The 17,352-nt window shown below is 42.2% G+C and overlaps 1 protein-coding gene across 1 annotated transcript in view; it reads right to left on the bottom strand.

The window, feature by feature from the left end:
* Nucleotides 1-17,352, bottom strand: part of Tenm3 (teneurin transmembrane protein 3) — a 614,692-nt gene that overhangs the window by 519,581 nt on the left and 77,759 nt on the right. The gene's annotated exons all lie outside the window — the stretch shown is intronic.

Consider the following 17,352-nt stretch of genomic DNA (forward strand, 5'->3'; position numbering starts at 1 on the left):
AGCGACACCGTCTCTCTTCTGAACTGGTGGGGCATGGAATGAAGCATGGTGGTAGAACACTTGCTTAAATTATATGACTGCCTGAGTTTGACCCTCAGTGCTGCAAAAAAAACCAACCAGTAAAGCAAAGGAGGAAAAAATAAAAGGAGAGGAAAGGAAAGGAATAGGAGCGTCAAAGTCAGATTTAGAGAAAACAGTTATGTGAGAAAAGCAATATTTAGGAACATAAACTGCTAACAAGATGTAAATTCAGTAGTGGAAAAAATATCTTAGCACTGTACTAGATAGCAGCCACTGAGTTTAGGTATTAAGAAGTCATTGGAAAGCAAGGTGGTGGTAGCGCACTTCTGTAACCTCTGGACTAGGGAGGCAGAGACAGACTGATCTCTGTAAGTTCAAGGCCAGCCTGGTCTACAAAAGGTGATCAAGGGCAGCCAGGGCTATATAGAGCAACCCCTTCTCTTAAAAAACAAAGAAGAGGAAGGAGGAGGAAGTGGGGAGGAAAGGGAGAAGGAAGAAGAGGAAGAAGAGGAAGAGGGGAAGGAAGAAGAGGGAGAGGAGCAAGAGGAAGAGGAGGAGGAGGAAGAAAAATTAGACAAGGAAGACAACATCTACAGCTGTCATAGTCACGGTCATAGTCACGGGGGACCACGAGAGTCTGTCTTCTCAGTGGAGATACAGAAGAGCATGCAATCTGGCAACAGAATGAGCTCAGTGCATACATGGCAAGGAAACACCAACTACTCTTTCTAGAACACTGGTCAAGGAAGGAATTGGGCTGACAGTGGTTACAGGGGAGGCATGGTTGAAGTGTTTTCAAGAGGATCTCACAAAGGCTTCAGTGTCTTATAACCTACTAGGAAAAGGAGAAAGGAAGCGACTGTAGATACAGGGATGGAGAGAACAACTTGAGGGCCCACAGGAAGCAAAGGGAACCCCGTAGGGAACACGTGGATGGATAGCCTTGAACAGAACAGATAAAGATCTTTCTCTTCTTTTTTGACAAGGAAGGAAGACATGGAGTCCATACATGATGGCCTCACATTTCTTAATAAATTAGAAGAAAACATTATCAGAGATAGAGACAAAATCAAGATCAAAGGGTAAGGTATTGATCCATGCACTTCTACCAAATGCCTGGTGTGAGCTAAGCGCTGGGAAGCCAGGAGCCAACCAGAAGGAAACTAGCTCTTCTTTCTAAACCTGCCAACTCTCCAGAGGGTGAGCTTTCAGCGCTGCATAGGAAATCAACAAGAACACTGGCAAGCCGGGGGGAACCCTGTGAAAGAAAAATCTTCAAACCAGATGCCCAAGGCTTAAAAGATACGGGGAGGGGTGATCTTGAGGTTGGCAGTTGGTGGCTTCAAAGGCGAAAATACCGAATGAAGCCATTAGAATGATAGTGTAAAAGAGACAGCAACAACAGCCACCTGGCTCAGAGGGTTGAGGGGCCAGATTTGTGAGATCACACATGGGTCTAGTTTCAAAGTCACTGCAGTATAGTAATCAGATAACAGAGGTAAGCCAGTACACCCTGGAGATGCATTCCTGAGGCATCCCTTACCCCAAGAGGCTCTGCAAGCAGAGAGGGAGACCTATGAGGTTATAAAGGACCAGCACCCTCCAGACCCCACCCTTCTCTGAACTGCCAGGCAGCTGGGCCGGGCCTTTCATGGACAATTGCTGGGATCTGACGACAAATACCCCACCTGCTGAAAGTTCACACCCTAGAGCTCCAAGCCAAGCTGAGGCCCTTCTGCACATGCTCACTATGCTGATGACACGTGGTCTGTATCTCTCCTTTTATCTCTAAGCCTGACACCACAGTACCACAATTTATTCAGCGTCTGAGAGGCCTGGCTGGGGACGGAGATCAAAGCCAACCAGAGAAAGGATTAATCCCGATAAGACAGAGGTTATGACTATAGCTGGAGAAAATATTTAAAGAATGTGGACAGTGTGCATCTGTGGTTCTCCCGAGAATGTCTCCCTCCTACATCTGTGGTTACAGTTGGCATTTCGGCTGGTAGTCATGACAGGCAGGCTCGAGTGCACAGGCCTGTTTCTAGCTGCAAACTCAGAGGGAATGACAGTGGGCTGGACAGGAGGTCATCTTTCTTCAGGAGTTTCTGGTGGCCATGGCTGACTATGGTTTTGATGAATATGGATAGCGAGGAATTAATTCTCAGACATTTTTACACCAAGGTCACCAGGAAAGCATGGACTGCTGCTATATATTTCTTCAGTTTCATCTCCCCACAACTATTTCCACAGTATTATAATCCCCAGTTATTTTAATTAATGCTGTTTTGTGATATTTCTTCCTCTATTTTCCTCAGAAATTTAATTTTAGATATCCAAATTGTACCAGATGATCTAAGATTAATTACCCTATTTTTAATTTTTGAAAATAACAAATCATATATTCAACAAGCTAATGTTTTTTTTAAAAGATAGGTATAATAATTTTTTAATTTAAACCTTTTTATGCTTTGGTATATGATGTTCTATAAGCAACAAGCATTAGATGTAATTTTCCTTCCTTTTTGTTCTATTCTAAATATCAGCAATTCTATTTTATTTCTCTCTTTCTGCCTCTACTTGATTTGGAATCTCTTCAATCTGATTTTCAACAAGATAAAGAAATAATAAATACATTTTTTTTCTTGCAGGATAGAGAGGAGAAGAAACAATTTATTGCTATGAAGACAGCAGTATTTTTTTTTTGCAACATATGATGTATTAGGTAGTATTATTATAATAAGCCTTCTGCCAAATTTTAGAAATGAAATATTATTTACTAATAATGAAAAGAAGTCAATAAACTGAACACTAAACGGAACAATAATTGTGATATAGGGGGCTCTGGGCCAGGTTTTGAACTACACCTGTGTTAGGATATCCTTCGAACATACACTATCGTCCTCCTCTGAGCACACACAGACAGTAAGTGACATTTATACAAAACACCTGCTCAAGAATTATCTCCATCCCTTTTCTCTGCCCCTCTTCTCTGAGTTGCTTCTAATTCAGAAAGACTCGGTGTCACTAGGAAGCCACTAGGGCCCGTGTGGATGTGTAATGGGGGTGAAAGAATACTTGTGTTTGCACTATTATAAAACAATATTACAGTTATTTCACCATATACCATCTCCAGTATCTAAAATTCCACTAAAGTTATGGGTGAAAAGGAGGCTCATCCTTTCTGTGACAGTAGCTAGGTCCTTCCTGTGACACCTCAACAGTAATGAAAATGCACAGGTGTTCTTCTGTCCTTATAATACTGACTTCCAGGGTGCTGGCACAATCCTAGGTCTTAAGAGATTCAGCAGAGAACAGAAAGCCACTCTCCTAATGAAACACAAAAGATGGTGGGGGAATCCTGGTAAACACGGGGTGACCCACAAGGTACATTTCAGAGTGTGAAGGAAATAAGGAGGAGGAGGAAGGACAAGGAGAGATGGCTGGTGGGCTGGGACAACACTTAAAACATCACAAGGACCCAAGCTAGGGACAATCTGGGGGAAAGCATTCTGGTCAGCAAGAAGAGCAGGCATGAAGCCCCGACAGAAGGAATGCACTGGGCTTGTTCTGGGGTTCGAAATCCCTTCTCTGGTATTCATCTCATAGGAAACGCTGGGGAAGCAACTCTAATGGCTGTGGAAGTCAGGGTTCCCTCTGACTGCAGACACTGATCCTGAGGATAGAGTAGCCAAGACATGAGGACGAAGGAGAGGGCGCTATGAATAATGGAGATGTTGTTGATTGTTCCATTACTTCTACAATCGGTTTAAGCATTCCCTAGCCTTATATAAAAGTAGACCCATTAACTCAACCAGCTCTATTATTATGTAGAAAACAAACATAAGAAACCTATATATTCCTCTCCTGGAGAGCAGCGGTTCCAGACACATTTGTCATTTCTGGGTCTAAATGCCATAAGTCTAGACTTGAAATTTTTCCAGAATTTCTTTGGAATTCTGTTAGAAGTCCACCATCTCTTATAGCTAGGAGGGAAAAAAACTAGAAAGGAGAAGCCTACAAAAACAGAACGAAAAGAACTTATTGGGTGAAAGAAACCTGTACTTACTTACACATTTTGTTCTGTCTACGTATGAACATTCGTGAGTTTTTGGAAGAAATGTCCCTGTGGTTTTCCCCCACCCTGCCCCCAGGTGCAGCCTCAGACTTTGTTATTTGTGTTAGATAGTATGTTCAGCATATCATTCTTTATGAATTAAAATAAAACAAAACAAAGCAAATCCCTTGGCTTCTGAGTGAGTCTGGGTTACAGAACGCTGTAGGGTCTCGGAGTTTAATGTTACACACCCAACACAGGCTGAGCTCAATGGCTCTATCTGCACTTTATTTAGACAAACGAAACTTACTGCTTCAAAGCCTGTGATGATCTGTTATAAATTCAAGCTCCTTTGAACTCTATGTTTACTTCATTAAAAACAAGATTGATACTTTACAGACCAGGATGACCTTGCTGAATCGTCTTGGCCGGTAAATTATTTAGTGCATAAACATTTTACATATACACTTCACATGAAATCATTTAAGATTTACAAAAACAGGTGTATGGTCCATTATAAAAATCATATGAAAGAAAAAAAATCATATGACTGGCTATGGAGGAACTTATCAGATGGAGAGATCAGGCACTTAGCGTAGCTGAAGGGATGGTTTATGAGAATTAATGCCGTATTACAAATAGGCATATGGTCTATTTAACCAAACATACTATAGTTTGTCATTTCTTATCAGCCACAAGAATTTGGGAGTAATAAGAGTAACTACGAGCAGATTTGCAGGAAGTCGGCCATTACGGAACATTCCTTGAACACGCTCTTGCCCCAAAGCCTGAATTTCAGAAATATGATGTCTTATTATAAAATGTAAAGCTTTAGGTAATTGCACAATTGTTTGGTAGCCAAACAAAAGCCACAATCTCCATAAAGTCTTGTTCTTGAAGAATAGAGTGTATAATGCCTTGAAAGGAGAGTAATTGGCTAAGGCAAAATTAGAAGGGATCCGCCATTGTAATCCCCTCCACCCACTCACAGTCCCTCCCTCATAATGATTTGTACAATGGAACCAAGGAAATGCAAATTTGATTGCAGCACTTGCCTGCTTCAAACTATTCATTACTTTTCTTTGATCTCGAGAGAAAGGTCTTCACATTAAAGGCTCCTGCCACCATACCTGAAATCCCGAGCCCCATCCTGAAGGCTCACATTGGAAAGAGAGAACCAACTCCCACAAGTTGTCCTCTGACTTCCACAGACATTGTGGCAGATGCATGCATGCATAAACAAATTATTATTTTTTTAATTAAAAATACACTTGGGGGTTGAGAGACAGCTTTGTAGTTGAGAGTAACTCTTGCAGAAGACCTGGGTTTGGTTCCCAGCAACCTGATAATACCTTACAATCACTTGTAACTCCAGTTCTCAGAGACCCAATGTCTTCTGGTCTTCACAGGCACCAGATAAAGACATGGCACACATATACACATTCCTCTGGAATCACTTATTTACATAAAATAAACTAAATAAATCTACAAACAAACAAACACAAATAAAATACCAAAAGGATGGGCAATTCTCAGTGCTGATAGCATTATTTGAACATAGTAGGTACCCAATCGTAATAACTTAAGTGGAGCATTGCACCCTACCTGAAGGTCTACCAGTTAGCTCTTGCCTTCTGCTGCTCAGCCTACAGGTAGAGCCCTGACTATCTCTCTTTTTTCACAGTCCATTTTCCTCTTCACTCAGGATGTGTTGTCTGACAGAAACCACTATGGTCTACTCTGAAGTTCAAGACCAGCTCAAGGTCCAGACTGACTATTTCCTCCTTTGCTCTTTGTTTTCTTCAAGTTTGCAACAATTTACTCAGTGCTTGATCTGCACACAAAGATGCAACTTCATAAGGGTAGGACGTAATAAGAGCACATTACACAGTCGAAATGAAGGAAACCCCAGACACACAAACCTTCATTCTTCCTCCTGACACTAAGTGTGTGAACCACATTGGGTTCCACATGCTTGCTTCTGAATGATGATATGTGCATAAGATAGATGCTGTATGCAAAATTGTAAACCCCATAACAACAACCTCCTTTTCTCTGAAGTTGCTATTAACTTTCTTTTATACCCTAAACTCTGATTCACACAGAGGCCAATTCTTACACCCTCAGGAAGCAAAGTTTTATGAATTTGTACATATCACCATTATTGGTAATGTGTACAATACCGTCTCTTTGAAGAACCACCACCTACATAGGCACATTTTTGCTGTAAGTTCCATAAGGTCTCTATCATGTAAACAGTATGCCTGGCTACATGTGTTTTGAGGACTTTGAAATCACAGACATTGGGCATATTTGAACTTATTAATATTTATCTTTATAAATGCCCATATGTTTTCAATTTTGAATCATTACTGTGTCCCAAGGGCTTTCAGGGTTATAACATGCACAGGTGTAAGCTGCACCAACCAACATGATGGGTACTCCTGGGATACTCTAAGATGAGGTCACTGAGATGCTGTGAGGTCATGCAATGGGGGAGGTAGGGTGTGGGTACTAACAGAGAGATACTGTGTCTTCATTGTCTTCTAAACTGCTCCCTGACTGATTCTCCATTTACTCACAGTGGTCTTGACCTCCTGGTATACAATACGTCTTCATTACTTTTCCTTGGCTCTGATACAACACCATGACTAAGGCAACTCACAAAGAAAAGTGTGTGAGGCTCACAGTTTCAGAGGGTTAGCACCCATGACCACCACAGCAGTGCACGGGAGCAGGCAAGTATGGCCCTGGGGCAGTAATTGAGAACATACATCTTGAGACAGAACCACAAGGAAGAGAGACCTAATTGGGAATGCAGTCGGCTTTAAACTCAAACTCCCCCCCTCCTCGCCCCTGTGGATACCCCTCCCAGTATGGACACACTTCCTAAACTTTCCCAAACAGTTCCAGCAACTAGTGACCAAGTACTCAAATATATGAGTCTATGGGGCCATTTATATTCAAACCACCACAAGTACCTTTTCCATATGTATCTTTTAGAGGCTGCCCAGGCTAGTGTGACCTCCAGCCAGGGTTGCCCACCCAGTCTTCCAGGGGGTTGGTTTCACTTCCTCACTTTTCAATGCATCTCTAGCTGTATAGCCATGATACTGTGTAACAACTTATCTGTGTGTCCCACCCAATTCTTCTGGGGGGAAAAAGCTGCATTCCATCTATAGTTCTAACTTTTGCAAGGAAGAGTTCCCATTGGAAGGTACATAGGCCTGATCATAAATTAATGAATGGATATATTTTCCAGGTAACATTCTATCCAGACAACGGTAACAGTGGGGACTGCAGTGTAGATAAGAAGAGGTGTGCCCCGCAGGGTGGGGCTTGTTTCTCCTAGAGTAGGGGCTTCCTGCTCTGGGGGACCAGCTCTTTGTTGACTGTAAGCTTAGATGTTCGTAAAGGTTCTTAAGCCAGAGGTTGGAGAGGCTAAAATTGGAAGTCCAAGGATTTGGGGAATAGAAAGGCTCGTCTCCAGAAGGCAGGCTTCACAGCGAACTTGAAGGTAAGGCAGTGGTTCTCTGCTGGTGGGCTGTGACACCTTTCACAGAAGTGGTATATAAGGTATCCTGAATATCAGATATTTACATTATAACTCATCACAGTAGCAAAAATCACAGTTATAGAGTAGCAACAAGACAATTTTATGGTTAGGGTCACCGCAAAACGAAGAACTATATTAAAGGAACACAGCATTAGGAAGGTTGAAAATCACTGATCTATGGTTAGCTTCTGTGACTACACAGGCTCATAAAGGAACCAAGAACCACACCCTAACACCCAAATTGGAAGAAACATACTGTAATCACGATCAGAGGGCTTAAAGTGTATGGGAGGCTGAAATGTGGAGGAGGTGGCTTTATCAAGTCTAAATCATTTCGGATAGCTGAATCAAAAGCCTGTGACTGCACCCCAGAGAGTCGGGGGTGGGGGTGGATTCCTAGCAGACCTTGCAGGCCTGTGTTCCTTCTTGAAAGAGAGACAATGGTTCCTTCCTAAGTAATACATTGCATAATGGGGTTGGGGTGGAAGGATGAAGGCTTCTTGTCACCTAGAATACTGTTCCTTGGTAAAGGATTTACCCCAAAACAGTTCACTAAAGTGGGAAGATAGCGTGAAGTATCTGCTCAGAAATAACCTGTATCAGTGACCTAGCCGCTGTCAAGTATACATACGGCCAGAGAACAAAGGAAATACATACAAGGGAAAGAACCCAAACTCTGACTAATTTTACAGAGGGCCTTTTCCATAAGAAGAATGAGAACTTTGACAGAATAATGGATTATCAAAAGAGTATTACATACAGGCAGGCCTCAACTCAGGAACAGTTTGTACTTCGGAAGCTTGCTTTTAAGGAGGTCATGCAGGAATTTGGAATACGTTTCCCCCCCCCACCCACCCCCACACACTGAAATTATAACATACATGGCAATCAGCATCCTGAGTCAAATTAACCCATAATGCACACAAGTATCACCTGACTGTCGAGCAAGCGGCAGCCTGCCCTGTGACGAGCGGACGCCACCAGGGGAATGTGCAGCCAGGCTTCCGCACAGGTGGTCACATGTCCTTCTGCTGAGAACTTTAGTGGCAGCTATGAGGGGATCTCCCACATTGCCTGGCATCCTTCCAATCCCTAAGCTGGTAACAGAGAAGGTACCTCAGGATTTGGGTCACTGATAGCAATTTCTGGGTGTTCTAACTTCGCTGAAATCAGTTTGGCTTACTTGAAGGAGATGCTAAGGTGACATGTGGAGGTATTCCTCCCCCTGAAATACCACCCCCCCTATACTTCAGAGATAATGGTGTCTATAATGTCTTTAATGGACAACCAACCATCTCCTTGGCATAGGTAGAAGGTGTACAATAGACCATTTGCTAAGGGGCCTATAAATCTGGTCTAACCATGCTGGGGGCAGGTTCTAGGGTACTTCTGTCTTCTCTTTAACTGTGCTTAGTCTGCAATGAAAGGTCTACCCTAGTTTACACTCTTTCCAGGTCCAGCAGTGGAGCCAGGCAGAGGGGAAAGCCATAATGATGTTAGACTGTTAAGCCCTTTCAGCCCAAAGGCCAGCAAAAGCTACAAAGCCTATCTTGGAATGAACAATTATATGCAAGCTACCGGCAATTAATTTCTTTAGGCATCACAAATAAGACCAAAGAAAACTGCTGGATTTACCTGTGGTTCAGGGAATGAGAAATTCTGAATCGGGAGTGTTTAATTGCACTTTTAGTCAACGGGAGAGTTCAGGCGAACTATTTGAAATGCATATTACATGCACACACAAAACTATGCAAAACAGACAGGACTGCTGGCCAATTTAATCTAGGGTAGTTTCCAGCTATTATTTTCTCTCCCTCCCACCCCCAGATCTTTAGAAATGGTTGGAGGAGGCTGCATATCATTCAACAAGTCTTTGGAGCTTTGCTGGAGCCTGAGTCGGTGCCTTGGGAGGCCTGGGATGCCATCGATGTGTAAGAATACCAGCTGCTGCAGGGCCAGGCCTAGTACAGAGAGCAAGGGTTGCTGGCACCCCTCAGCACTACGTCACTGCTATTCTAGGTTATCAGTTTCACTTGTGAAACAGCTGAGAGGTCTTCGTGCAGTGAAAAGCAGGGACATTTCTGCCCGGACATCACCCTGTGGACAGAACCTCCCGCTACTGCTTGCCAGGGTTCTGTCCCTGTATTGAGAATGTAAGCAGCTGCCCAGGAGTTATCAACCGGAGCAAATGGACACAATGATACCACATTTAATGAGCTATAGCTAAGAACAACACTGAGGTTGTCTTGGTTCAGATTGTAAAATAGGCGTACTTGTTAGCGTTAGAAGGGTTATAGGTATAAAGATAACTACCCCCCATTCCTCTCCACCCCAGGATTATCTCTGTAGGAGGGAAAGCTTATCTCTTCCATTTCCATTCTCATACCAGCACCTTTGTAAGTACCCGATCAGAGCGAGTCTGAGTCTGGCATTCTGGGGAGCAGTCTAGAGAGTCAACCATTTAGTGAAGGGAAGCGGATACTGAGAACAACAAAGAAGAGGACAGAGACTGGAAAATCAAACTCAGATGCTTCTGGAATCTGCTGGAAAGAAAGATGCCTAGCATGAAAACCAGAGGCTCTCCAAAGACTCTTCGGAGCCTGTAACTCAGGGTCTCTAGCAAGGGGCTCTCCCATGCCTGCAGCACAGCACTGGTTTGGACTAGGTGACTGGGAATATCAGAGTCCCTGGTCCAGGAGGGACACTCACTGTTCTGGGTCTTTAGTAAGGAGACTTGCACCCAATTGTCTGCCAGCGAAATTTGCCTTTTTTTGTGTCTTGCGATCAAGGCAGTGCACAGGAGGATGCAGAAAGGGGCTGGTGTTTATATAGCATGAAAAGCCATGTTTCATATGCCTATTGTTTTCTCAACATCAATAAAATGTAGATTGGTACAAACTATAGAAAGCAGAACTCAGAAACATTTCCGAATCTGATGAAGAGATGCAGGGTAGGAAAGTGTTGCTCAAACGAGGTGAGATACCCTCCTCGTGCAGATGGGTAGAGATTGGTAGACTACCGCTGTGGGCAGGCGGAAGCAAGCACACCTTATCTTTTCATCCAGGAGTGCCAACTCCATTATAGGCCTGACTCTCATCTTTGCTCTGTTGCAAGCATGAAAAAAACAAAACAAAAACAAAAACAAAACCTTGCCATATGGTGGGTAGCCAGTAAATATTTCCCCAATTAAAAGGATCATTAAGGTTTGGAAGTCCTATGGAAGGAGGAAGGAATGCTATCATCTAGCTATCCTTGGTTCACCTGCTGAACAGCTGGAGGCAGAAGCCCAGGATTCACAATGATTACAAACTGGGCTTCTCTGGGATGCAGGCCTAAGACCTTGAAGGGAAGATGTATGCAAGGATGCAAGGTCATGGTATACAAGGGGCTTCACTTGAAGCTGGAACCAAGCCCCTGAATGCAGTTATTTTAAGAGCAGGTACATTGTGTTCTTTATCCCAGTTTCTGGGAAGACTTTTTTAGTAGCTTCAAGCAAGCAGGGGACATGTTGCTTATATCTCTGTCTGCTTATATCTAATTAACGTTCAGTGAGTCTCTGGCTATTTAAAATAGGGAAATAATGCATATTTATTCACACATGCTTTGAGATCTGGGGATAAAAATGCTATATTACTACCAACCACAATGAATGCACATACTTTAAATATAATTATCAATTACCAGCTACCACCTGTTGAGATAACTAACTACAGTGCTTTTAAACACCATCCTTCCAAATTTTAGAATTGGAAACATTCTTCAATGTTACATACACTGTATTCAACCAATTCATTAAGGAATTTCTTTGTTACTCGCGTATGACTTATGTTAGCAAGAGAGATGGAAATTGAGCTTTATGAATTACTAAAATGCCCAAGGACCTATAATTGGGGCCTGATCTTACAAAGTCATCTTTCAGAATGCTTTTAGAACACACTGAACAGTGCAGACACCCATAGTCTAAGATCATATTGGTGCATCTTAAAATACAAAATTGTGCCCCCTTGGCAAATCAAATATTAAATGGTTAAAATGCATATGAAGTGAGATGCATTTTTATAAATACAAAGCCCCTAGTGAAAATCAGTTCATAAACCATGCATAAATAGAAGGTATTATGTTACTCTTTCTCCACTCGGGACCATAGATTGCAGCTAAAACCATAAGACTCTGCTTATAGATGGGCAATTATTATGGTTTTTTTTATTCTTCAGAAGCTATTAACATTTTTATAGCGTGTGCAAAGTTATTACAAACAACCTTTAAAATGTGAGGAATGATTTTCCTGAAGCTCCCCCCAAATCCTCACCTCAACACCGGCACTATATTTGTTTACCGAAAAGAGATGGGGGAAAAGGAGGTAGGGTTGGAGCTGATATTAAAGAGACATTAATGTAAAGTCAAGGAAGTTTAAACGCTACTCCATGGGGATGTTCCCATACAGCATTATTTTCTGACAAGGAAACAGAATATGAAATAAAGATAGTTGAGTGTTTAATCCATCAACAACATCATTAAAACATATTTACATAATCTAAGCCACAGAGCCAAAAGTCTTCAAGTTAATATAAGATCAGGGTCAGACTCCATCCACCAGTCCAATCCAAGGGTGGCTTGCTGGTGACCTCTGGTTTATGTATACAATGTACACAGTGGGACTACAAAAGAAAGAAAGAAAAAAAAAACCCTACAGGGTTATGAATTACAAAAAGAAAGATACTGGTGCCTTTGTGCTAAAAACTCTACAGAAACATTTTATACAGAGTTTTTTAGTCATCATACAAAAATTCATCATTTTATAGAAAGAGACAAAGATAGGAACCCTACCATAATGCTGGGAGTGAAAAGAGGGATTTCTGAAATCAGCTCCTGTCCTTCAAAAGCTTGATTGTTCCTCCCCAAAAAATATCTGTGAGTATAAAAATACACTCTCTGAGCATTCTTAACGGCTGTTCTTGACGCTATGTTGTCACAGAGTGAAGCGACACCTGATAAGGAGATAATTTATCCATGTAAGTCACCAATTAGCAGTGACAAGGCTGACTTCATCTCTTCTGCTCCCTTTTGAACTTCGAGGCCCTCCGATGTAGCTTGAAGAGGCACTAGGAGAGGAATCAATAGGGTGGGCTGTGACGGTAAATATCTGTTCCTAAAGACTCCATTATCCGATGTATAGCATGTTACATCAGGGAGTTACACACTTTACAGCTGAGATGGATCCTCTAATGTAGATGGATCCATGTGCGTGCATATGCAGATGTATTTTATCGTATGTATGTTTAAGGTTTACAACATACATCATGAAGATGGCAAACAGTAGAGGAGCTAATAAACATGTCAATCATCTCCTATAGGCACCATATTTTGGGGTGGTGGTGGCAAAAGCAGCTAAAATCAACTTAGAAAAAAAAATCCTGAGTGGAGTACAGTGTTTTGAGCTGCCATCCTCATGTTAGATATGGAATCTTGTGATTGTTTGTACATACTCAGCCCAGGGAGTCGCACTATTAGAAGGTTTGGCCCTGTTGGAGTAGGTGTGACCTTGTTGTAAGGTGTGTCACGGTGGGTGTGGGCTTTAAGACCCTCAGCCTAGGTGCCTGGAAGCCAGTATTCTGCTAGCAGCCTTCAGATGAAGATGTAAACTTTCAGCTCCTCCTGTACCATGCCTGCCTGGATGCTGCCATGTTCCCATCATGATGTTAATGGACTGAACCTCTGAACATGTAAGCCAGCCCCAATTAAATGTTGTCCTTATAAGAGTTGCCTTGGTCATGATGTCTGTTCCAAACACTAAAACCCTAAGTCGGATGTATACACTTTTTTCATCTTACATAGTTTTTAACATTGAATCCTTTGATTTCTATATCCCAACTATTATTTTACCCCCAGTTTCGACACATTTGGGTTTCTAAGCAAGATTCCGTATGTGAGAACATACCATAGCACCAATTAAAATTTCATTTTATTTTTAAGGAAATCTAAATTCAGTGCTGGGAAGTCACTTCTCAAAGTCATTGGGCACTGTTACCCTTACTCTGCCCATTCTGAAAGAGCATAGGGACAGTCATCTTAGAGAATGTGTTTTCCCTTAAAGACAATTTCAAAGGCACAAAACCTCTCAGCTAACGCAAGAAGAAAAAGATGGATTTTAAAAGGCTAAAAAAGGATTTCCTACTGGGGCAGGGATGGGTTGAATACATGACTATTTTAGTCTTTGCCCTGAAGCCATGAAAAATGAGTATTTTGAAAGGACAACTTAATAATAATTTTAAAAAGCCACATATATACACAAATAAAATATGAGGCCTGCTTTAGACTTCTTCAGAGCTAGACACATGGAAACTATTGCTTCTCCCATATAGAGCAGAAACCAAAGCAATCACTACCACACAGTTAGGATGGGTCACAACTTCCTACCCGTGATGCCTCCTTATGGCCACAGAGCCACAACTCTGACCAATAACAAAGTGATCATGGTCAGGGAAGACCGTGAGCCTTAAAGGCTGTGGTACTGGGACTCATAGTCACATGACAATGACTGAGCCACCGGGGCACCAGGACTACAGATCGGCACTCAGTCTGGGGAACAACCATTCTGAAAACAAGTGTGAAAACCGAACCAAGAGAAGTGCACTGTCACTTCTTAAAGGATCCATCCATAAGTGCAGCTAACGCCAAGACGAGGCCACTGCACCTCAGTTTTATGGAAAGAAGAGCACCGACCATGAGATGTGTCTTCAACAATAACTGAGATTACCAAATTCAGACAGAGACTTTCCTGACGGGAGATTAAAGATTAGCAGCTATTGGAGTCGAAGGAGAAAGGATGAGATAAGACACGGCCATTAAGGAAAGACAGGAGATTCTGGGTTCTCCTGTAGCTATCCGGGAGACATTCTATTATCTAAGACCACATCTAGCCACTGTGGAGTTAGGTGGGCAAAGGTTCTGCTCAGTAGTAAAGGCTGGAAAATCTATCTCTCTGTGGTCACCTAGGGGAGTATGATGACTTCAAACATACACAGCTGCTGTAAATAAAATGTGCATATACACACCCCCATACACACACACACACACACACACACACACATATGCACACACATGCATAAACAAATACACAGGTACACACATGCATACACAGACACGCACATACTCAGACATACACAGACATACACAGGCACACACATGCATACACAGACCCACAGGTACACATTTGCATACACAGACACATACACACACAGAGAGACATACAGACATACACACATACTCACACACATACCCAGGAACACACAAGCATACACAGGCTCACCGTCATCCTGACTCCAGGAAAAATAATTTTCATGTTATTTTAGTTTTTCTCAATTAATATCTCTGTGCTTGATGAACTAAGTTAAAGAAACCGATTTAGGCATTGTTGAAATAGAAACTCATTAAATTCCATTAGTCATCCTTCTTTTCTTGTACAGTTTTGGTGTCTAGATTGAGGCAATCAAGAATAAATAGATCCTTTGCCCTTGGACTTGTGATTTCTTTTTCAAGGGTTACATCCAGTACTCATTTCCTCTTTAGCAGAGTCTCCTAGGAATCTAACCTTTCCTCCCTTCCTCTCTCTCTCTCTTTCTCTCTCTCTCTCTCTCTCTCTCTCTGGATCTTTGATGATGATCTCACAGAGTGGGCCATTATCCATAGTTTCTCTGCTTTTGATGTCTCTGAAAATACACACACACACACACACACACACACACACACACACACACACACAGAGGTCATTTTCATCTTAGGATCCTACCTGCCAACAAGGACAGAAATGGAATGATTAACTGGACAAGGAGAAGGCATTCTGGTTCCAGCTCTATCAGATAATGCTGAGGGTAACTGCCCTTGATTTGTGTAAGTCCTGATGATTACGATCTGAGATAATACTTCCAGGTCTCTTTCAAATGGTGTTTAGTGTTGAACTGAGCTGCTTGGGGCTGTATCAATAGACTGTAAGGTTGTCAGCAATGCCCAACTGGATCAAAGTTTGAGATCTGTGTTCTAGGCCACACTCCAAAAAGAGCCTAACACGTGTCTTAGGAAAAAAGTTTCCCTTTCATCTTTGAAACTCTTTCCTAGAACCTTTAAGCAACTCTCCATGGACTTTGGAGATGACTCTTATCTTCTTGTTGGCCTCTTGACATCTCAGAACTGTCATCAAAGGAAGCTTTGACTCTTGATGGTCCCATAACTTCTCCCTCTACCCTCAGCTAATCTATACTAAAACCCAACGATCTGCTCCAGTTCTGTGTGATTCCAGCTCGAGAGGACCATAAGCCATTCCATTTGTCCTGGCCCCAGTTCCCCAGGTCCCACGAAATTCACGATTGAACGGCTCAGATATCAGCCACCACTTACAGGAGCCCTCTCTCACAGAAGTTTGGTTCTTTAACCACTGGATTTGGAAGATAACGAGATCTTCAAAAGCCTACAGCTCTAGCTAACATTCTTGCACACAGAAACAAGGCTCCATATCACTATCCTAATACAACGTCTGTGCTGTGCTTAGATAACCCAACCTCTGGATGACGTATCATAGCAACCTTTAGTAGCTATGGGAGCTACTATAGCATCCTTACGGGCCACTACAAAGTCTCAACATAAAGCCAGTCAAAATTGCTGCTGCGCACAGGGTGGCATGTTCTACCAGGCATTAAGTTATGTGACTGAGCTTACTTCATTTTATTCACAGAACAAACCTGTAAGATAGATACCTATAGACATGGGGGAAGTCAGGATACAGGGGTAAAATAACTTACCCACAGGGTTAGAAAAAAGAATGTGTAGCTGCAGAGCTGATATTCCTTACCTGTGATCTCTACTGAGGACATGGGTATCAAACAGCATGGTAGGCTGGCTTATTATCAACTGTAGCATACATGTCTCCTGACCATCCTCTCTCTCTCTCCTGACCTCACTTGGGACCGGGAAATAGTGCGGTTATACACCCAACGGGAACATAATATATTTATTAATGATTTGGGAATTTCATACGATGCGCCCTCATCACACTCACTCCTCAGTCCTCCCAGGACCACCCTCCCACCCTCGAGCCCTCCATTACAATATTAAAGAAATCCAGTCAATGATACTTAAAATCTTTACAGCAACAGCTTGATTCATGGCTCAATTATGTATTGGGGAGTGTGTAAAATAAGTCACGTCATAATCATTTTTTTTCCTCTCTCAAGTTTTGGATTCTGAAAGACGATAATCTTGGAAAGATGTTTGAACCATCTTTCTTCCACCGCCTGCAGTCAAATACAGTCACAACAGATCACTTTAATTGGATTGAAACTGTCTGTTGGACATTCCGCTGCTTACATTAACACACTGAGGGCAATCCCATGCTGCCAAGTGGTATATATATAAGTGCTCATAATTTACCTGTCAATTCAATTCCTTCTTTTTCCCTATCTATCTCCATTTGTGCCAGTGTTCTATGACTGCATTCTCTCTCTCTCTCTCTCTCTCTCTCTCTCTTTCTCTCTCTCCATCTTATGCACTCATGCACACACACACACACACACACACAGACACTTATTTATACACGAGAACTCCATATTATACACAGACTTACTGCAAAGCACATCTTTGACAATTTATTCATGTCATTTAATGTCTCCGAGCCTCCGTGTTCTCATTTATTGCTAGGTTGATAGAACTTGCCTTCTTCATTAAA

This window comes from Apodemus sylvaticus, chromosome 18, assembly GCF_947179515.1.
Source record: "Apodemus sylvaticus chromosome 18, mApoSyl1.1, whole genome shotgun sequence".
Taxonomy (NCBI): domain Eukaryota; kingdom Metazoa; phylum Chordata; class Mammalia; order Rodentia; family Muridae; genus Apodemus; species Apodemus sylvaticus.